Source organism: Micropterus salmoides, unplaced genomic scaffold (assembly GCF_014851395.1).
Source record: "Micropterus salmoides isolate LMB-PRFRI ecotype aquatic unplaced genomic scaffold, ASM1485139v1 Ms_hic_scaffold_2, whole genome shotgun sequence".
In the NCBI taxonomy this organism is placed as follows: Eukaryota; Metazoa; Chordata; class Actinopteri; order Centrarchiformes; family Centrarchidae; genus Micropterus; species Micropterus salmoides.
Window position 1 is genome coordinate 45,659,877 of NW_024041150.1, and position 22,600 is coordinate 45,682,476.

The following is a 22,600-nucleotide window of genomic DNA, read 5'->3' on the forward strand; positions in this document are numbered from 1 at the left end:
TGTGTTCCAACAATGAAGAATTGAAACGATTTATTGCCTTGTGAAAAACAAACAAATTATTAATGAAACTGTAATTTGTTCTAAATATAAAACTAGTAGCAAAGAAAACAGGCACATTGTGGCCCAGTTTGCTTTGCTGTCGCCTGCTCCTGTGATAAACCTAGTGAATACCAAAGAAGTGGTCTCTGTGTGAACTGATTGTTTTGTAGAAAAGTAAAAATGTTGTTGAGTTAATATATTTGTCTTGTTTTAAAAAAAAGGCCCTTTTTTTCACTTGAGCCCCTGCCCACCAAATGTCTGTGCACGTCCCTGCACACAGCACCAGGACAATGTCAAAAACAACTGAAGTGTGTAAAGACAGAGGACAGCAGCCTAGCTCAACCTGCCATGTATCTCACCAAGCCAAATAGAAAGAACCTCGACTAGACGGGACACAAAGCATACTGGTATTGTCACATTCTGCCTGTCAGCCATGTTTAAGTTTAGCACTCTGTGAGTTTTGGTTGGTTGATTATCTGTTATTTTGGTCTGTTGTGTTTTGGGGTTCTGTCTTGTCTCTAGTCCTGTGTCCAGTCTGTGTATGGTGAGCTCTGCCGTTTTGTTTGGTTCTGTGTTAATCTGTTTTTGTATCCTAGTCTGTTGTCTGTGTTGTCCTGTTATCTTGTCTCCTTTATCCACTCTGATGAACTCTGAAGATTTGGGTTTTGCATCTACATTTTAGGTCTGTTCTGTTCAGTCTAGTTCACTGTGATTACTTATTGATCATTTTGGTATCTGTTATTTATTCTGGGTTATTATTCATCTAGTTATTGTTATCTGTCAGCTAGTGTTTAGTGGTGTTTTGGTATTTTCCTTATTTACGTTCTGTTCCTAGTTGAGTGTTGTCCTGTTTCCTGGTTAGTTCTGTCTCTATTCCCTACCCCGGTCTGTGTTGGTCCATGTTTTCTGTTGGAGTTTTGTTCCTTGTCTTGTGTTTCCTCTGTTTAGCCTTGTTTATTTCATTGTTCATTCACAGGTTCTGTTTAGCTCACCTTGCACCTGTCTGTCATGTATCCTAGGTTTAGTTAGTTAGTTAGTTAGTTTAGTAGTTAGTAAAATAACCTGCAGGAACTGAAGTTTCTTGTTTACGTGCAGACGGACAGATGCAGTGAAACAGTTTATCACATGTAAACTCTGCAGGACGCTCACTTTGTGTCTTTGTTGCCGACGCAGTTCTGTTTTCCTGTGCTGCCCCCTGCTGGCTGTCTAACTGCATTTGTTTATGGAGCTTTCACCCAAAGTGCTTTACAAAGTGCGTCTCATCACATGATTGGCCCAGCTGCTGCGCTGACTGCTGACAGACAGAACGTAAACATTATTTATTTAATTATGTATTGATTTGTCACCAGGCCGGACACCGCAGAGAAAGCAGAGGAGCAGCCTACACAACACAACACTACACTGAATGAATAATGGTACAGATATTCATAGCAATGTTTATATTAATAATAATAATAATATAATAATAATAATAATAGGACTCTCCCCACAAAAACAGCTCCTCAACAAGTCCTAGGTCCCTCACTGACACTCCCCTCTTTCAAATAATGCAAATGTCTCTGTGTAAATATTATTTCATTACATATCATGGCCAAACCTGGCACATTGCACATATATGTTGTTAATTGTTAATCACTGTTTTTTATGTTTTACTGTTATTTTTATATTTATGTTCACAATATTCTGTTGCAACACAGTAATGCACATGTAAATATCTGCCACGTTGTTCTTTCTCTGCAAATAGTTGTATTATTTTTCTCTATTCTTTTATTACTCTTGTATAACTTGCATTTGTTCATTCCATATTTATATATTTCTAAATTTATTTATGTCAACTTTATGTTTGTTTACGTGTAGCACCTTTTGACCAGATCAGCCCTTTCTGATTCAGATTCTTCTACGCTGACTAATAGTAAAGTCAGTAATACCTGTAATTTGTTATCCAGCCATCATTCTACCCGCCATATTTCTACATTTCTACCTCGTTCTTTGGTGTTTATGAACTGATAAACGCAGACTATCATGCTAATGATATTGTTAATATAATGCTATTCCAGCAATCTGTTCTAAACGTAGTTTCAAGTGTCAAAATGGAAATCGCCAATTATGTGTGCGTTACACACTCCTGTACAGGAGTAGATGGCGGTATGCACCTAAACGTTGTTTGCATTCCGTTCTTAATCAAGAGAAGAAGCAGAAGGAGAAAGTGTCGGAGTCACGGGTGAGTGCAATCAATTAAAAACGTATAAACTATACTTATATTTCTGGATGTTATTGTGTCCTTGACGTTAACGTAGGCTTATATGTATTTTATGAAACCTGCGATGACTTTTAACACTTTGAACTGCAACAGCGTTTCAATTAGATGTTTGTTAGTGAATATTAGCTCAGAGATAACGTCACCTAGGCCTATAGCAATTTATGATAACAGACTTGGTGGTTTCTTTCTTTGATTTTACCTAAGGAATACATCAGTGTCTTTTTTTAAAATAACACATGCATGGGGCACAGCCTACAGTGCTGAGCAAGTCACTTGTTGCTAACAAAAAAGACTGAAACTAAAACAAATCTAAACACTGTATGAGAGCAGATCAAGAGTATGATTTTGTTCTGTTTTTCTTATAAACACAGGGGTTAGAGGTGAGCTGCAGGGGATATCTTCAGAAGATTCCCACCTGGATCCTGCAGCAATTTCTGCCAATGTGTGGGAGGACAGTGATAATGAAGAACAAAATAATAAACATGTTATAGGCCTACTCTCTCCAAGACTCGTAGAAAAGTTTTTGATATTTATTTTGGGCAAATTTGTATGTTGATCGAGTAATAGGCAGCATTTTTTCCCTTTAGAATACACAAAATTAGTCCTTAGATTAATCGACTAATCAAAAAAAAACAATCGTTAATCGATTTGAAAAATATTCGTTATGTACAGCACTAGGTAATTAACAACAAGCCTCCATGCGCAGAATTGCAGGTGAAAAACTACAAAATTCAAGTTGATTATATAGCTGAAAAATAAAGTCAGAGCAGACAGATACAGAGAGAGAGAGAGAGAGAGAGAGAGAGAGAGAGAGAGAGGTGCAGGTGTGTGTGTCTGAAGGTCGTGCGACCTCTGACTAGCAGTTGTAAGTTGCTTTGGCTAAAAGCGTCAGGTAAATGAATAAAATGTAATTGAATATTAATTCCTATTAACTCAAATTGTACTTTTATTGTTCTGAGGTTATGGATCAGCTGACTTCTTTCCTCCTCACATCTTCCTCCTCATCTCTTCTTGCACATCTGCCTGAGTTATGTTTACTTATTTTGAGTACAGTACTGTTTACTGTCCAGGGTTGATATAAAGGACTAATCTCTTCTGTTCCTTCCTGCACATCTCATTTCTCCCACTCTCCTCTGAACTCTGTAAAACCACCGTCCCTTCCTCGCGCCCTCTCAGTGCTTTTGCCACAATTCCCTCAATCTCTGTTTAATAATTCTCTGGATTTTGTTTTACTGATTTTAACTGTAACATCCATGTACTCTTTTTTTGTGGCCCTCGTTGCAACCCAATCTGCCCCATTTCATTTCCGGTGATGCCGATGTGTGTCCTTAAAAGATAAAACCCATCATTTGAACTGGATAATGTTTGTTGTGCTTCTACCAGAACATCTGTCTCAGTGACTGCTGTGTGAACTGGCTGGTGAAGAACTTCAGTCTGAACAAATGATCGCTGTCAATGGTCGTATTTTCTCTCTGTAGGCCTGTATGTGAGTTCAAACTAAACTCCTGGTCCTTGTTCTTCTTTTCTTACTGTGGCTTCAGGAAGAATCCCAGCTCGTATTGCTGAGCAATGTTAGTGCTTAATTTAGCTACTTTAAGATCAGTTGCTTTCTGTGTCCCTGTCCACCGAAAGCTTTCTGTCTCCCTCCTCTCCCGAGGTTTTAAAGGGCCTTGTGTTGGGTAATCATGACTCTGGCCTGTAAAGGAACCCAGTAATTCAGTGATAGCAGCATTGTTCTCATCTCTAGTGCCACTTCTCACATTTCCACCTGCAGTGCTGGTGTTTTAAATGCACGTGTGTGTAATCTCAAAGCCTGAGAATGAATGCTGTTTTCTAGTATTGATCTAATTAACCCACTGTGTCAGGGCCCCATTGACCGCCAACTAAACACCTCGTAACATTTAGTCCTTTAACCACAAGAACTGCTGCTGCGGTTCAATAAGATGGAATGGGATATATTGGTAGATACTTTATTGTCACATACAGATACGAGTCGCGGAATTCATTCTCTGCATTTAACCCATCCCTCAAGGGAGCAGTGGGCAGCCTGTGTGCAGCGCCCAGGGACCAACTCAAGATCTTTACCAGTGTCTCGTCTATGGCACTGACTGGAGAACCTAACATGTTTTTGGTGGTGGGGGAAACCGAAGCACCCGGAGGAAACCCACACAGACACGGTGAGAACATGCAAAATGCACACAGAAAGGCAAGGACGACCGGGGTTTGAACCCGTGACCTCCACTGGCTCCCGTGGCCTCCCGAATCAAATTCAAGTCACTAAAGCTGCAGAGGGACTACTGGGTCTTCCCCCCATCTACCTAAACTCAATAATACAAGTTTACGTTCCTTCTCGGCCGCTACGCTCCTCCAACGAACGCCGCCTGGCTCTGCCATCCCTTCACACAAAGCAATCCCAGTCCCGGCTGTTCTCATCTGTGACACCACGATGGTGGAACGAGCTACCACACGCCATCAGAGCAGGGGCGTCCCTCTCTAACTTCAAGAAGCTCTTGAAAACTCATCTCTTTTAACACCTCTAACCACTGACCTCTAATATTCACTTCCTGTGCTCTTCTTCTTCTATCCCCTTACAATTCTCTTGTATTGACTGCACTTCTTGTTAACTCTGACTTCTTTCCCTGGGCATTTACCACATTGATGCCATATGTGCCATTAGCTCTTACTAGTATATATTGTCAATTATAGATCTTGTGCTGTGTTGATGCTTGTATACTGTTCTTCAAATGTAAGTCGCTTTGAATAAAAGCCTCTCCCAAATGAGTAAAAGTAATGTAACGTATTAATACACCAAATTCAAAATAACATGAACTGACTTAAATATATATGGACACTTTGTAAATGTGTAAAAATGTTTTACAGTGTGCGACAGAGACTGCTTGTTGTTGTCGGGCAACAGCAGGATGATGTTCAGCTACACAGATGAACACTGAACACAACATGTATGTCAAAGAATGGAAATGATAAAACCTTTAAAATAAATGTTTTTGTGAACAGTAAACTACTCACCACTCTGCTCTGCTGACTGACAGCCTTCAGCTACTTGTTATGTTTTTGTCCCTTTCTGACCACATTTCAGTGGTTAAAACAGAAGGTACAAAATCACTTCCTTCCAACGAAACTGCTGTCACCTACAGGAAGCTGCAGCGTGTTTCTAGTGTTTTTCAATCTCAGGACCCATCAGCTATCGTTTGATGGCGATGTGTCTCCAGATAAGTTTTTAAAAAAGACAATAAGATGTCTTTATGGTTCCAAAGCCGGCTCAAACATGATCTGTCAACACTATCTGGACTACAAGTGGAAACCTGAATCTGGTCTCTCACCTACAGATTCTGCGTTCACATGCAGATATACTTGGAAACTAATATGAAAGTCCAAATTCCTTCAAAAGGCCAGCTTTAAGTTAGACCTCAGTATATAAATGCATCAAACCACAAACACATCCACACATAACTGAGTTTTCCGTCAGTAAAGGCATCATAAGGCATGTATGTTCTCAATTAATTCTGCCATCAAGTGTTGAATTTCTTTTGATGTCCAGAATTTGTTTCTCTTGACTTCATGCTGTGGCTCAGAGCTTCATGTTAAAACTGAATTCATCTTCTTTACTGCAACTAAACAACTAAATGTTTCTCATCACAGTCTTTGGAGAGAAAACCACAACACTGCCGGCCACTCGCAGGGGAAGGAGGAGGCTGTTACATGAACATGAAGTGATCAGAGCGCAGATCTCATTACACCAAGTGTCAGGATGGAGGGAACTATTCTTCTGTGGCTGCTCTGTAAGTAATATCAGGCTGCTTCATCATTTAGCATTACTGACTAAAATCCTGTAATCACATTATGTTTTTTATGTTTTGAAAAGCGTGTTCATGTCTGAGTGTCGTCCCAGAACCCCTAACATGACATTAGTTAATAATAATGTTACGTTAAGACGGTCTGATAATGTTTAGGAGGCATTTTAAACTTGTGATGCCACTGTTTCTCTTGTCACTAATAATCTTTACTCTTTGGTTGACTTGGTTTTTACCACAATAATCTGCGTTAACTTAATCTGGTGTCAGTTTTTGCTGATTTCTTTAAACCAACCTGAGTTTCATTTCACACTCTTTAGTTCTGACATCACTGCTGAGCTGCACAACAAACCAGGGTGAGTACAGACAGAAACATGACTGACGCCGCCTAGGAAACTATTTCTTTCTTGTTAACATTACTATAATTATTAGCCCCATTATTCATTTTCAGTCCGTACCACTGCTACCTCTACTGCCTGTATTTCTGTGTGGATTTTGTGTTGGCTGATTCCCCCTAACCCCCCTATGAAACTAAAATTGGAATCAAATCAAGTTTCCCTTCGAGGGAACTCGAACTGCGTCGGTTACAACACTATGGGAACGCCTCTAGGCGTAGCAGTTCCCCTTCGAGGGAACTCGAACTGCGTCGGTTACGACACTATGGGAACGCCTCTAGGTGAAGCAGGTCTGAACGTGAATGAAATCACTCCAATCCTATTGGCCTGTTGCTAGAACGGTAAGGTGTGACGGAATAACCGGAGGAGTATAAAGCACACCTGTACACACTCATCATTAGCTTTTTTTATTCAGCAGGCGCTCTGTATGTTGTTTGAAGAAAGCTCCAGTCCTACAAGCAATATGTCTTACCTGAAGAAGTCTACCAGCATGTCCGGCAACCAGATGTACAGAAGGTGTGTTTTTTCTTGCCCTCGGTACATCACGGATGGAGATTCTCATGAGATGTGTGTCTCATGTTTGGGGATGGAGCACGCACGGGCAGCTCTCAAGGGGGCTGCCTGCGCCCGTTGCGAACCCCTTTCCGTGCAGGTACTGAGGTCCAGCATGGCTCTCTTTTCCGAGGATGGCCGGATGTGTTCTCCCCGTGGTGCGGGCCCTGCGGCCGCTGAGGCAGCCCGGCGGCTTCACTCATGGGTTCACAGCGTGATCTGTCGGAGGATTTCGGGACGGCTGAGGCTTTTTCCCGACCTTCATCCGCGGGCTCCGACGCTTCCTTTCCTCGTTCGGGAGCCCGTTTCTCGGCTTCTCCCGCTCACGGTTTGGATCCGGAGACGCTGCAGCATTCCGACTCCGAGGAGGCGGACGTGCTCAGCGTAGTGGACGATGACTTCCGGGTGTCGGGGCGGCGTCATCTGGCGGGGCCCGACTATGACGTGCTGCTGGAGGTGGTGACTAGAGCCGTGGCTAAGCTCAACATCAACTGGCCACAGGAGGAGCAGACACCACAGGCTAGTGGTAAGCTTGATGAAAGGTTTCTTAAGCACCACGCGCCACCTCCACGCCGGTCTCTGCCATTCTTTCCTGAAAAGAAAGTACATGATGAACTGAGTAATCATGGGGCAGACCCTTCTCTACATGGCTTTCCACACCCCAATCACTGAACTACAGTAATGTGATGGGGGTTAGGGACCGTGGTTATGGGAGGATGCCTCGGGTGGAGGATGAGCTTGCGAGCTATCTCTCCCCTCGACTTGCTTCCTCCCTGGAGAAGCCGGCTTTACCATCCAAACCATGTCGCACCACATCCACGCTCGTGGGGAAGGCGTACATGGCAGCGGGCCAGGCAGGTGCGAGCTTGCACACCACGGTGCTTCAAGCCTACCAAGCCAACCTGCTACAGGAGATGGTTCAGAGGGGGGGTCCCTCCGAGGACCATGAAGCGTTAGACGCAGTGCGAAGCGTTCCGCCAGTACCTCCCTCGCCGGTCTGGACCCAAGGCAGCTGAGGCTGCCAGGTGTAGGTCCCTTCCCTCTACGAGCTCCTACGGAGAGGAGAGGAAGCAGAGTGTCGCTTCTCGGGGGGCCCCCCCGAGGAGCTGGGGCAGCGAGACGGCGCTCTCACCCTCAGCCGTCTGAGAGACGCGATCTGAGGACCGTCATCCAGTCCCGACGGAGCTCAGGGAAGACCGGGGGAGGGGAGTCTTTCTCCCCTCCCGCACCCCCCCCACCCCCCCCGGAGGCCGACCGATGTCCCCTCCGCCGTGGCAACAGGTGATGTTATCCCGCCGTTTACACGTTCAGGACGCACCTGCCACCATCGAGTCCGCGCCGTACTGCCTGCCCCGAGGGTCTGCAGGCGGACGGCATCCCGACTCACTCACCGTGGATCTTCGGCGGCTCCCCCCTGCCGTTCTGGGGCTTCAGGGGTCCACCAGAAGATCACACGAGACACCGACCGCCAGCCCCGAGGGGCTGGTTCCGTTGGCAGACTTTGCAGACGCTTGGAAGTTTGTACTCTGCTGAGGAAAGGGGCCGTGGAACGTGTCTCCCCCCCAGACAGAAACGCCAGTTCTACAGCCGGTACTTCATAGTCCCCAAGAAGGACGGAGGGCTGCGTGCCCTATTTTGGATCTGCGGGTTCTAACCGGTCTCTGAGGAGATTCAGGTTAAAGATGCTCATCATCCCCGCCACCGTGACGCACATCCAATCTGAGGATTGGTTCGTCACGATAGATCTAAAGGACGCCTATTTCCAGGTCTCCATCCGTCCTTCTCACAGGAAGTTCCTGAGGTTTGCCTTCGGGGGTGTGGCTTACCAGTATCGGGTTCTTCCATTCGGCCTGGCACTTTCCCCTCGCACATTCACCAAGTGTATGGATGCAGCACTGGCCCCGCTGAGGCTCCGGGGCATCCGGATTTCAACTTCATCGACGACTGGCTCATCCTAGCCCAGTCTCGAGAGTTGGCGGTTCGGCATCGAGATGTCGTTCTGGCTCGTCTGCGGCGTTTAGGGCTGAGGCTCAACGCAAAGAAGAGCGTGCTGGCGCCCACCCTACGGGCTACGTTCCTAGGGGTTGCATGGGACTCGACAACGATGCGGGCACAATTGTCTCCAGCACGTGTCGACACCATATTGGCTGCCGTGAAAGGGGTGAAGTTAGGCCACGCCATCACTATGAAACACTTTCAACGAGTGTTGGGTCTCCTGGCGGCTGCGTCCAGCGTAATACCATCTGGACTGCTGCACATGAGACCCCTGCAGTGGTGGCTAAGGAACAAGGGTTTTTCCCCGAGGGGAATCCTCTCCGTCTGGTTTGGGTTACGCGCAAGTGTCTTCGTTCCCTATCAGTTTGGAAGGAAACTTGGTTCCTGTCCCAGGGACCCGTGCTGGGAGGGTCTTGTCGCCGGCTGGTCATTTCGACAGACGCCTCCCTCACGGGCTGGGGCGCGGTCATGGACGGCCGCTTTGCAAGGGGATCCTGGCAGGTGCATCGATCCGAGTGGCATATCAACTGTCTCGAGATGTTGGCGGTGTTCCAGGCTCTAAGGAGTTTCCTGCCCGATCTCCAAGGCCACCACGTCCTGGTTCGTTCCGAGGAGAACAACACAGCGGTGGTGGCCTATCTGAATCACCAGGGCGGTCTGCGCTCGCGCCCTCTGGACAGACTGGCGCATCAGATCCTCCTGTGGTCCCAGCAGAGGTTACTATCGCTCAGGGCGATGTATCTCCTGGGGACGCAGAATCAGGGAGCAGACCTGCTGTTGAGGCAGGGGCTGAGGCCCGGGGAATGGAGACTTCACCCCGAAGTGGTGGAGCTCTTGTGCGAAGAGTTCGGCCCCATAGACGTGGATCTGTTTGCGTCTCAAGAGACTACGCACTGCCCGCTATGGTTTTCTCTCGTTCCTCCAGCCCCGTTGGGTCTGGGCGCCGTGGTACATTCGTGGCCGAGGCTACGTCTGTACACTTTTCCCCCAGTCGCTCTGCTCCCGGGGGTTCTGGAGCGGGTCCGCCAGGACAATGTCGGCCTACTACTCGTAGCCCCGTTCTGGCCAACCCGGGTGTGGTTCTCGGACATCATGATCGCTCCTGGACGACCCGCCATGGCGGGTCCCTCTGAGGAGAGAACTGCTGTCCCAGGCGCAGGGCAGGGTTCTTCACCCTTGCCCCGCCATATGGCGACTGTGGGTCTGGCCCCTGAGGGGGCACAGTAACTAGAGGCGGGTCTAACAGCCGGAGCAGTCGAGACCCTCCTCAGCTCCAGGGCCCCGTCCACACGGATCCTCCGTGGTGCCCGGAGGATGAGACCTGCGACTCGGTCCAAGGTTCCCACTTGGGATCTGGCGATGGTTCTTGGGGCATTGGCTGAGGCCCCCTTCGAACCCCTGGAGTCAGCTGAGGCTAAGCATTTGACCCTCAAGATGGCCTTTCTCCTTGCTATCACCTCTCTGAGGAGGGTGGGGGATCTCCAAGCGCTTTCGGTTTCCCCGCAAGCCTGGAGTTTTCCCCGGGGAATATTAGGGCTATCCTGCACCCTCGTCCAGGTTACATCCCTAAAGTGCCTTCTTGTGCGGCAGGGTCCACAGTGCTGCAGGCATTCATCCTCCACCTCATGTGACGGCGGAGGACGGGAGACTTCATCTGCTCTGCCCTGTCAGAGCACTGAGTATTTACACTCTGAGGTTTCTCCCGTTGGAGGAAGGCTGACCAGCTGCTAGTGTGTTTTGGGTCCCCCAGGGCTGGGCTCCCTGCATCCAAACATACTATTAGCAACTGGATTGTTCAGACTATTTCCCTGGCCTATCAGGTGCGCGGTTTGCCTTCACCTGTGGCTGTGAGGGCTCATTCTACCAGAGGCATGGCGGGCCCTCCTTTCCGGGGCCTCTTTGCAGGATGTTTGTTTAGCGGCTGGCTGGGCCACTCCGCACACATTAATTCGGTTTTACAGTCTTGACCTTCCTTCGGCACCTGGCACTCGTGCGCTCTCCTCTTAGTTGTGCCACTTTATTGCACACTGGGGCAGGTGGGGTTTTCCGCACGGTTTAGTGGGTATCTCGTTCCCATAGTGTCGTAACCGACGCAGTTCGAGTTCCCTCGAAGGGGAACATCTCGGGTTACGTATGTAACCCTGGTTCCCCGAGAAGGGGAACGAGACACTGCGTCGGCCCGCCGCACCTCCCTCCCCGCCTGAAGCGCCTGCTTCATAGTTTAAGCTAATGATGAGTGTGTGCAGGTGTGCTTTATACTCCTCCGGTTATTCCGTCACACCTTACCGTTCTATTAACAAGCCAATACAATTGGAGTGATTTCATTCACGTTCAGACCTGCTACGCCTAGAGGCATTCCCATAGTGTCGTAACCGACGCAGTGTCTCGTTCCCCGTCTCGGGGAACCAGGGTTACATACATAACCCGAGACGTTTTCCACAAGTGGTTTTAAAATCTCCAAAAAAAAAACAAACCTGCAATAAATAAGGAAGAAAAATCAACTGGGGAGGGATCCATCATCCAGGACAGAGAGGAAATTGATGTTATGTGTATGGAGCAAAATAAAATCACAATATTAGGACAATTAGGACAATATTATAGATAGATTTAATATATATGAATAAATGAACAATGTGGGCATTTCCTTCCACAATTTATCACATCCACAAGCAGCTCTATGACCACGGAGTCTGCCATGGGGGCAGACCACACCAGACATTATTCAAGAGATTCTCTACTAAATCATTTAAAGCCACTTTTGTCATTCAGCAAGAATGTATTAACAGTGTAAAGCACGTCTAACTACCAGTAAATTTCAGGACTTCCATTAAGGCCACCAGAGGGTGCAGTCAACCTGAAATAACTCTGAGCTGAGCTGAGAGTTAAGTGCTTGTGAAACGTGTCAGGGCATAAAAGATTATTTAGTTTAATTGAAAATGTTTACATGTCACCAGCTCTTGCAGCCTCTCTGACTGTGAGTCCCAGGAGCTCTCAGCTGTTTGAAGATAAATCTGTCTCTCTGAGATGTGATGAGGACGACAGCTCTGCTGGATGGACGCTGAGGAGGAACACAACCAGACGACAGATGACTCAGTGTGGAGCTGGCTGGGGAAGATCAGCTGGTTCTTCCTGTAGCATCACTCTGACAGTCACATGGGACAGTGGAGTTTACTGGTGTGAGTCCAGAGAGGGAGCAACCAGTAACACCGTCAACATCACTGTCACTGGTAAGATCACACAGTTATCCAGTCAGTTTTTACTTCACTGTTACCTCATGAGGCTGTAATGTTCATCACACAGCAGAAAACTAAACACTGGATGAAACTAGGGCGGCCCCGACTAAAGACTTCCCTACAGCAGTCGTTGGTTAAAGCCATCAGTCCAGTAGTCGTTGCACGTTTATGATATTAATTTAATTATTACAATATATATTTTTGGGACATCAGAAAATGATTTGAGTTCCAGAGCTGTGAAGTAACGTTATCAGTAACATTTTAGCACATTACAGAGAAAAAGAAAACCAAAATAATGAGCATTTAAAATGTATATTTTACATGTGAACTGCCTGTTAATGACTAGCAGTAATAATTCTGAATGTGTCGGAACAACTAGCGAGAAGACTGAACGTGTTCTTAATTTATTTCAGTACTTTTCCCACCTGAACCTGCCGTCATTCCTGGAGTCTGAGCCCTGGTCAGAGCTGCTGTAAATCCCCTTGGGGACATGTCCGAGTTTAAATTTATTCATATAGCAGATTTAAAAACTGGCAATGGATAAGACACATGCCCTTGGTGTGAGAGACCCGGGTTCAATCCTTCATTGTGACCCATCCATCGTGGTGTGCCTGAGCAAGACACTTAACCCGTAGTTGCTCCAGAGGTGTGGGACCTCTGATATATACAGCAATTGTAAAGCCTAGTTCACACTACATGGTTTTTCAGCGAGCTCGGTGATCGTCAGGCTGTGATCGGGGGGTAAATCAGCGGTCGCCAGTCATTATTTGTGAACTACACAATGCATTAAAATGGCTCCCCGATACATTTCTGACCCATCGCCGACGTTTGCCAGATATCTAGCATGCCAAATATCTGGCGGAGTCTGCTGACTCGACATCCAGCCAATGAGAGCAGGCAGCTGGCAGAGCAGGCAGCTACTTTTTCACCGCAAAACACTTTTTACTCCCCTCAGCTCTCTCTGTAGCTCAGACAATCCCTGCTACCTGAGTGTGCTAATCCATTCTTTCACCCAGATTTTTTGACTTTATAAGTGGTATCTTTATAAAAACAAACAACTGCTGTTTCGTGTGTAGGATTGCGTCATTTCCCGTTTCACATTTCAAGTGTTTTCTTGAAAAAACGTGGTTTGGAGACCAGTGTTGGGTGACAGAGCCGCTGTCAGCTCGTGTAGTGTGTGACCCCCTATCACCGATCAGTTACGTAGTGTGAACGCCACAACGACTTCAAGACTTCCGTCACAAGACGGCAAGTTGTGTAGTGTGAACCGCACGGCCATCGGCAGACGCTGAAAATCGTGTAGTCTGCATGAACCTTTAGTCAGTTACATTAATAAATGTAAATGTAAAAAACAACTCAATTGACCAAAGTACTTCCCAAGTTGATGATACTCAGAAGAAAACAGAAGAAAAGGCCAAAGTGTCAAAGCTCAAATCAAATTCTCACAATCAATCCTAAAGCAGACTGGAAGCCAGTAGAACAAGGCTAAAACTGGGGTAATGTGCTCACACTTTTTAGTCCTAGTGAGAAGTCATTCTGGACTAACTGTCACCGATGGAGAGATGACTGATCCACTCGAACATATAAAGAATTACAATAGTGCAGCCGAGACGTTATAAATGCATGAGTTTCTTTTTCAAAATCATGTGCGGCAGGTAGGTCTTGACTTTAGCAGGTTTTCTTGACAGTCTCAGTTGGAAGAAACTGGCTTTAACAACAGAACTAAACTGTTTATCAAATTTTAAAGCACTGTCAAGGATCACACCTAGATTCTTGGTAGATGGACAAATATACGTTCCTAAAGTACCAATAGGATCCACACAAGCACTTAAATCCCCAGGTAAACCAAACACAACATCCTCAGTCTTACTTCCGTTAAGACAGAGAAAATTCTGATACAACTCACATTTTTAGATTTATCAGGCAGTTAAGCAAGGGTTGATCTGAGGTTTTGTCATTGGATTTTACAGGCAAATAGATTTGTATATTTGTATATCATCTGCATAAAAATGGAAGGAAATATTGTGTTTTTTAAAAATGAACCTCAAACACACAGTCAACTAAAAAAGCATGAGGCCCAATATGAACCCTTGGGGGACCCCACAAGAAAGAGTGGCAGCAGATGAAGAAAATTCACCAAGGTGAACAGAAAAACTCAGATCTGCCAAATACAATTTGAACCATTTGAGGGCTGTGCCCTTAATGCTGGCACACTGTTTGAGTCGGAAAAATGAAGTGCTTAACCTTATCAAAGCCAGCGTCCCACACAAGACGGATGAAATCAGAAGCTCTGTGATGTTTTGGCTTGATTTTTCAACAACAAAAAGCATCTGCGCTGGATAATAGCAAGTTCAGTAACACGTTTATTTTGTTATCCATCCGTCCAACATCTATGTGCGGGGTCACAGGGGGGCTGGAGCCAATCCCAGCTGACCTTGGGCGATAATTCATCACAAGGCTCTGTAAATTGTTATCCATGTTGAACTAAACGCTGTTAGTCAAGGCTGATGTCTTTTGTTTTCTTCAGGAAACTGATCATGTCAGCGAAGAACACATTGTGACTGTCAATGTGGCTGTCTGTGTCATTGTTTCTCTCTGGTGTCTATTTCAGCCCCTGCAGACTAAAACACACTAATTGAGTTTTCAAACTAAACCTGTTGTTAGCTGGACTTTTGTCTCTGTGTTGAGATGGACCAGTGATCCTGCAGAGTCCTGTCCTCCCTGTGATGGAGGGACATGATGTCACTCTGCACTGTAAAACAGAGACCCCTCCCTCCAACCTCCCAGCTGGTTTCTATAAAGATGGCTCCCTCATCAGGACTGAGCCTACAGGTCACATGACCATCCGCCATGTTAACAAGTCTGATGAAGGCCTCTACAATTGTAACATCAGCGGTCATGGAGAGTCTCCATCCAGCTGGATCTCTGTCACAGGTGAGGAGGTTTCTTTGATTTCAGGACTCATTTAATCCAGAGATTCATCTGACCAGGTGGATTCTCTCTACAGAAAAACCTACAATCACAGCTCCACCCATCACTACAGCCCTGCACACATCAACTACTCTCTATGACATGACACCTTCTGCAGCCCTGCCTCCTCCATCACGTCCTGCCTCAGCCCCCCTCAAGCTTGTGTTCAGACTGATCTATCACCTGGTGGTCTTCTGTCCCTATTTCATCTCCACTGTCCTCATGGTGTCTTTATATCGACACAGGGCCACAGGTAACACTCTGAATCATTCCCTGACCTTTATATCACTCATCAATCAATCAATCAATCAATCAATCAGTCAGTCAGTCAGTCAATCTCAGACTTTCTTCTGGTGTTGATGAATGACAATTGTCTCAAACAAATAAATTATCTACACTTTATTTCTCACCTGCTCTGACTGCAGGAAATGACTTGACCGTTTCCATGGTGATGACCCCGCCCACTAAGGCTGAGGAAGGATTGGATGATGACTGTGATGATGTCATCACTGCTGTCACCACAGAGCATCACTTCTGAGCTGATCCAGTGTGTTCAGTGTGTTCTGGTTCTTAATGAAGCTAAAATGTTTGAGTCATCAGCAAATAAACCTCAGATTTCCCAGAACACTTCCCTGTGGAACTCGTCATGTTCTAGTTTGACTTGTAGATGATGTTGAACTCAGGATCTCAGACTTCAGCAGCAGTGATAGTCTCACTTTAAACTCTTCTACACTTATACTGTAAGCAGCTGTGTGAGAGCAGTTATCAGGATTAACTCTGTCAGGTTTAGTGAAGCCTGATCCATTAGAGAAAGACTGACTCAGGTGAACTTCATTCATGATACAGGTGTAAATGCCAGAGATGGGGACTCTTTGAGATTCTGACTTGAGTCCGACTTAAGTCACACACACAGTGACTTGAGACTCGACCTGAGACTCGTCCTCTAAAGACTTAAGACTTGACTCGGACTCGAGGTGCGGGACTCGTGAACAATGTTTATTTTTAGAAAACGTCTGATGAGCTTGCAGTTGTTCCCCTACCTACGTTATCTATAACTCACCTACGTAACACATACTACATATTTGCTGCACACAGCCACACGTGGGAGAGGACAACAAACACCAGCAGCTGCTCTGCCATTCATCATAAACCTGGGCTTTAAAACTTCATACAACAAGGCCCAAACAAAGAAGTGCTGAACGCAAAATAGGTTAGTAACCTGAAGTTAGTAAAAATGTTAGCTCAGCATCAGCCATCTAACATTATCTTTCTTCTTGTTTTAGCTACGACCTACAGAAGGTTAACTCCGACTGTTGTTCGTTATGAAAAGATGAATGAGCGTTTGTTTGCTTGCCAACCTTGTGGTGGTCGATTAACGTAACCATTTATGTCCCGCTGGCTGCCATCATGTTAATTATTAATGTTGGCTGCAAACAGGTTACAGGTTTATTGCTGATCATATAACGTTCCACTGGGTTTGAGAGTCTGGGGCATAAGCTTTCCTTTAGTGCATTGCACATTACATGATTTTGCTCTGTGAAAAACAGGTTACAGTTACAGAATTCCTCATAGCTATGCAGTTTTATAAGACTTTTTGAGACTTTACTTGGACTAGCTGAAAGACTTGGGACTTGACTTGGACTCTTGCTCAGTGACTTGAGACTTGACTTGGACTCTAGCTCAGTGACTTGAGACTTGACTTGGACTCTAGCTCAGTGACTTGAGACTTGACTTGGACTCTAGCTCAGAGACTTGAGACTTGACTTGGACTCTAGCTCAGTGACTTGAGACTTGACTTGGACTCTTGCTCAGAGACTTGAGACTTGACTTGGACTCTAGCTCAGTGACTTGAGACTTGACTTGGACTCTTGCTCAGAGACTTGAGACTTGACTTGGACTGTAACTCAGTGACTAGAGACTTGACTTGGACTCTAGCTCAGTGACTTGAGACTTGACTTGGACTTGCTGAAAGACTTGAGACTTGACTTGGACTCTAGCTCAGTGACTTGAGACTTGACTTGGACTTGCTGAAAGACTTGAGACTTGACTTGAACTCTAGCTCAGTGACTTGAGACTTGACTTGGACTTGCTGAAAGACTTGAGACTTGACTTGAACTCTAGCTCAGTGACTTGAGACTTGACTTGGACTTGCTGAAAGACTTGAGACTTGACTTGAACTCTAGCTCAGTGACTTGAGACTTGACTTGGACTTGCTGAAAGACTTGAGACTTGACTTGAACTCTAGCTCAGTGACTTGAGACTTGACTTGGACTTGCTGAAAGACTTGAGACTTGACTTGAACTCTAGCTCAGAGACTTGAGACTTGATTTGGACTCTTGGTCAGACACTTGTGAGCATCTCTCTGGTAAATGCATTGCACAAAGCTGCCGACATGTTTTCGTCCAAATGAAAGCTTATACTTGTTCAGATTCTGGTTTGAGTTGTGTTGCTTGTTTGATTCAGATGTTGTATAAGGATCCCTGCATTTTAATAAATAAAAATAAATAATCTAACAGCAAATGATCTTTTGTTTGTGTTTGGCTCAGGAAATTAAAGAGATTTGACTAGGGGATGGTTCAGGTGAGCTGTGGCTTCCCGCTGTCCCTATATTCCTTCCCGATGCCAGTTGATATGTTTATTTATTTATTTTTTAATTATTATTTTCATTAATATTGTTTTCATTATTGCATTAATCATCATTTTTATTAATGTCCGTACCTCTGCCACCTTTACTGTTTTGCTTTTCTGTGTTTAGCTTTTCTCTCTCTTTCTCCCCGCCTCCCTACAGGTCCCAGTTAAAAAGTCATGGTCCTCAATATATTATCCATATGAGAACCATGTAGAAGACCGAGCATTGTTTGTATGTTGCAGGGTAGCTACTAGTAATATATTTCAGCATAATTTGTTAAAATGTAGTTAATTTGTAATTTTGTTTGAACGTTATGTCTTTACCTCACAGTGCATTAAGGGCAGGGGTGTTGATGGTGCACTGGATAAAACGCATGCCATTGGTGTGAGAGACCTGGGTTCGAATCCACTCTGAGACACCAATGTATCCCTGAGCAAGACACTTAAAACCAAGTTGCTTGTGCGACCTCTGACATGTATACCAATTGTGAATGAAGAAGAAATGCAATACATTTACTGGGTGATATTTCAACTTCTGAAGTCTGAGTGTGTAAATACTTCCACAAAACATTTCTGTCTACAAATGACACAGTGTGCACTCACTGGATTTGAGTTTCATTAATAGAACAACCTAACCTCATATTCTTAATGTTTGCATCTGCCAGCTCATTAGCACCAATTAACCTGCACACATCCTCGATGACTAATTTTTAATTTCAGAGAAACAGTCTAGTTGTAACCAAGGTATAAATGGCAGATGTACTAAAGTAGATTATTAGAGTAGAGAGTAAACATAAAAGAAAAACATAAAAATATTTAAAAAGAAATGTGAAAATTGTTTTCAAACACTTTTCAAATCCAAGTTACAAAGTGCTGTACAGCAGAAACAAATACAGCTCTATACTTAAAAAAATACAAATGAATCAACAGCAATAACAGCAACAAAACAAAGTTTATTAAAACACCATAGGATAAAAGTGAGACCTAAGAAAGCACTTAAAAGAAGCCCCTGCCTAGCAGGCTGAAAAAGTACTGCTGTAGTTCTTGTGTTGTGTTGTAGTAAACAGGGATAATGCTGCAGGTGGATTTCAGTGGAAAGATTCCTAAAACCACAGCAGACATGTTTTACTTCCTACAGTGCGCTGGTCCATGGTGGTTTTGCTGAAGGGAGGCCGGACTGCTCCCAATCACATCGTACTAGTACCCATAATGAATGTCTTTCTGTCACAGCTCATGTTTAAAGCTGCAGTCTGTCTGGATTCAAAACCTCTGAACCTGCAGAGCTCTCAGCTCCGGCATCATAACAGCTGCTTAGAATCCCTCTGCAGGAGAAGCACCTAGGGGACCTGATCATCTGGATCCACCTGGATCTATCTGGATCCAAGGTGGAAGTACCGAATCCCAGCTTCTCACCTTAGAAACACGTCCATGTTCTGGTGCTCTCTGATGTTTGCGTCACATTCAACTTGCTAACCTGTGGCACTGAACACCTGCAAAGGTGCTGCTACACCTGAGAGCGGACCTTTCAGTGATTTCAAATGACACATCAGATCAGAATTATGAACATGAAATAAAACCAGAGTTTACTGCAAGTGGACTTGAAGCTAGATCTTTGAGGTGGAAGGCAAGAACACTAACCATTAGTCCACAGAGAACACAAGGACAGGGTTCATCGTCATATTCACACCACTCAGAAGTCCAGAGTGTTTATGTTGAAAAAAAATCTTTCTTCCACAGCAGGACTTGAACCCAGAACACCTGTCGCAGAGGATATTCATTCCTTGGTGAAGCTGCTATAACAGGAAGCAGTTGGTTTCTGGATACCAAGGCCAGCATTTCTACCAATTATTGTTGGGTAAAATAGGTCTCAACCGCAATAGCACTAGTTTGTCTTCCATGGTTTAGAGAATGTAGAGCAGGCTGTGGTGAGATCACCAGGACAGAAGTCAGTAAGGACCAGTACATCAAAGGACAGATTTTGGAAACACTGAGCTGATTCAGTCAGAGGATATTTAAGTGAACTTACTAAAAGAGGGAGCAATTTCCTGTTTTCAGATTTGAATAGGTAGAAGCTCCCATGGACACATTAAGTTGTAAAGGCACTGCTGGGATCTGAACGCAGGATCGCCTGTTTACAAGACAGGTGCTTTCACCGACTAAGCCACAGCACCTGCCGCAGGCAACTATGCTACCTGTTTCAGGTGGTCTGGTTTTGGAATCAAGTCTTAGGATTGCCACATTCTACTTGCTCACTCGCGTTTTCTTGAAGCTGCATTAGGTTAATCTGGTTTTTGTCCTTGGGAAGTCGTTATCGTTATTAAAAGCTCCAGTTAGGCACCGCTGGGATTTGAACCCAGGATCTCCTGTTTACTAGACAGGCACTTTGACCAACTAAGCCACGGCGCCACACGCTGTGAGCTTTTGGAAGACTTTCATTTGAATGTTTCAATGAAATCAAATGGGCTTGTTAACATCTTGCAGTCCTTTTTCAGTAAAATCAAAGCAAAGAAAAACAGACTTACTCATCACCTCTGGGATGGCATGCGGTAGCGGAAAAGCCAACACGGTTGAGGCCTCTGGAGCCACAAGAGGAGAAGGGATGAGCTGGGACTAGCGAGGTCAAGGGACAAAGTGGCACTAGTCCTGTTTGACAAGAGGGACTTTGCAGTGGACCAACAAGTTCAGATTCAGTTAACAGACGCGTATCATCTGACATATATAGCAATTTTAAGTCACTAAATGAATAAATGTAAATGTAACCCAATGGAGCGTTAACGGACGTGTAACGCTGTGAGGTGGGAGTGTCGGCAGGGATTGGCTGAGCGGACGCGGGAGGGTTTAAGGCTCCATACTTCCGCATTTTCTGCCCCTCCCCTCGCCACACTGACATCAGCGTTTGCTGTCTGCAGTATTCACCTCTGCACCATTTTTCTGTTCACTGGTAAGGAGATTGTCTAAATATGTATGTTGTTGAAATCTATGTTGGTGCGCTGTTTTACAGTAAGTTGATTGCTCCTCTCTCTCTTCTGTCCTGCCTCTCAATGATTTGCCGCCTAATTGAGTTGCCTCTTAGTGATAGTTCGGCTGCTCCTTAGTGTTGATAGATTCATTTTTAGCTGGACTTGTGTTTATGCCTTGTACTTCTGACTGTGCTACTCTTTATTAATTTTCATTTATGCGTTGCTGTCTTTGCTTTAATAGTTTTCTTTTTGAATTAACCTTTGCTTGGTTTGGATTAACAGTCTGTTTTGGTTTAACTAATAATTTGTTTTGGATGAATTTGCTTGGTTTGAAGTTATTATTTGCCTGAATTAAGTTTTGTTTTGATTGAATTAATATTTTCTTTGTTTGAATTGTTTTGGTTTGGGTGCTCCATGTCAGAAGTGTTTCTGCAAATGGCTGCTTTTTAAGAGATTTCAGATACATCATAATTTAAAATAAAAATATATTTATATGTGAATGAAACACTGTCTCAGTCCCTCCCTCCCTAAGTAAAACTAACCTGTGTGCTTTCTCAGTGGTGCTGTGTGGTCAACTTTAGTTTATACTTCCTGAGGTGAAATTCCCTGGTGGGTGTGTGTGTGTGTCGGATGATTATTGAAAATACATCCTAATAATCCTTGATCAATTCCCACTCAGTGCCGCCACATGTGTGTCAGCCAGTCTGCACTGTGAGCTCCAGGCCTCCAAGTTAAAAACTGTTGAGACCAGTTTAGAAATGAAAGCTACTGTATTGAGCCCAATGTGTCAGTGTCTGACTCAGCCAGAGCTGCATCAGAGAGAGAGATCACCCAAAGTGTAAAAAACAACTACAGATAAAATCAAACTGGTCAAAAGTATTCTGTTGGTATTTTCGTGATGTCAATTTGTTTTGGAAATAAAGTGAGCTAGGTGTCAGGTGTGATGAAGAACTCCTCAGAGACCAGCGAAGGAAAACGGTAACAGCAGACAGCGTGCCAACACGGTGTAGTACCAAACAAGACTTCCTGTATGTGGATATTTACAGCGCTTCACCTTTCCCACATTTTGTTACGTTACAGCCTCACTCCAAAATGGATGAAATGTATTTTCCTCAATATTCTACAAACAATAGCCCATAATGACAGCGTGAAAGAAGTTTGTTTGAAATCTTTGCAAATGTATTAAAAATAAAATACAAAACAAAAGTACTTTGTTGAAGCGCCTTTGGCACCAATTACAGCCTCAAGTCATTTTGAGTATGATGCTACAAGCTTGGCACAGCTATTTTTGGCAGTTTCTTCTTTGCAGGACCTCTCAAGCTCCATCAGGTTGGATGGGGAGCTTCAGTGCACATTTTCATTCTCTCCAGATACTGGATCGGGTTAAGTCTGGGCTGTGGCTGGGCCACTCAAGGACATTCACAGAGTTGTCCTGTAGTCACTCCTTTGTTATCTTGGCTGTGTGCTTAGAGTTATTGTCCTGGTGGAAGATGAACCTTTGCACCAGTCTGAGGTCCAGGGCGCTCTGGAGCAGGTTTGTCAAGGATGTCTCTGCACATTGCTGCCTTCATTTTCCATCGGGTTCTTGGTCACCTCCCTGACTGAGGCCCCTCTCCCCCGATCACTCATTTTGGCCAGGCAACCAGCTCTAGAAAGAGTCCTTATGGTTCCAAACTTCTTCCATTTTACAGATGATGGAGGCCACTGTGCTCACTGGGACCTTCAATGCTGTGAAATGTTTCTGTTCCCTTCCCCA

The 22,600-nt window shown here is 45.0% G+C and overlaps 1 non-coding gene across 1 annotated transcript; it reads right to left on the reverse strand.

Annotated features, from left to right (window-relative positions):
* Window positions 1–20,216: 20,216 nt before the first annotated feature.
* Window positions 20,217–20,290, reverse strand: trnat-agu. The gene has a single exon. It is a non-coding gene; the product is annotated as a tRNA-Thr (tRNA).
* Between the last annotated feature and the right edge of the window lie 2,310 nt (window positions 20,291–22,600).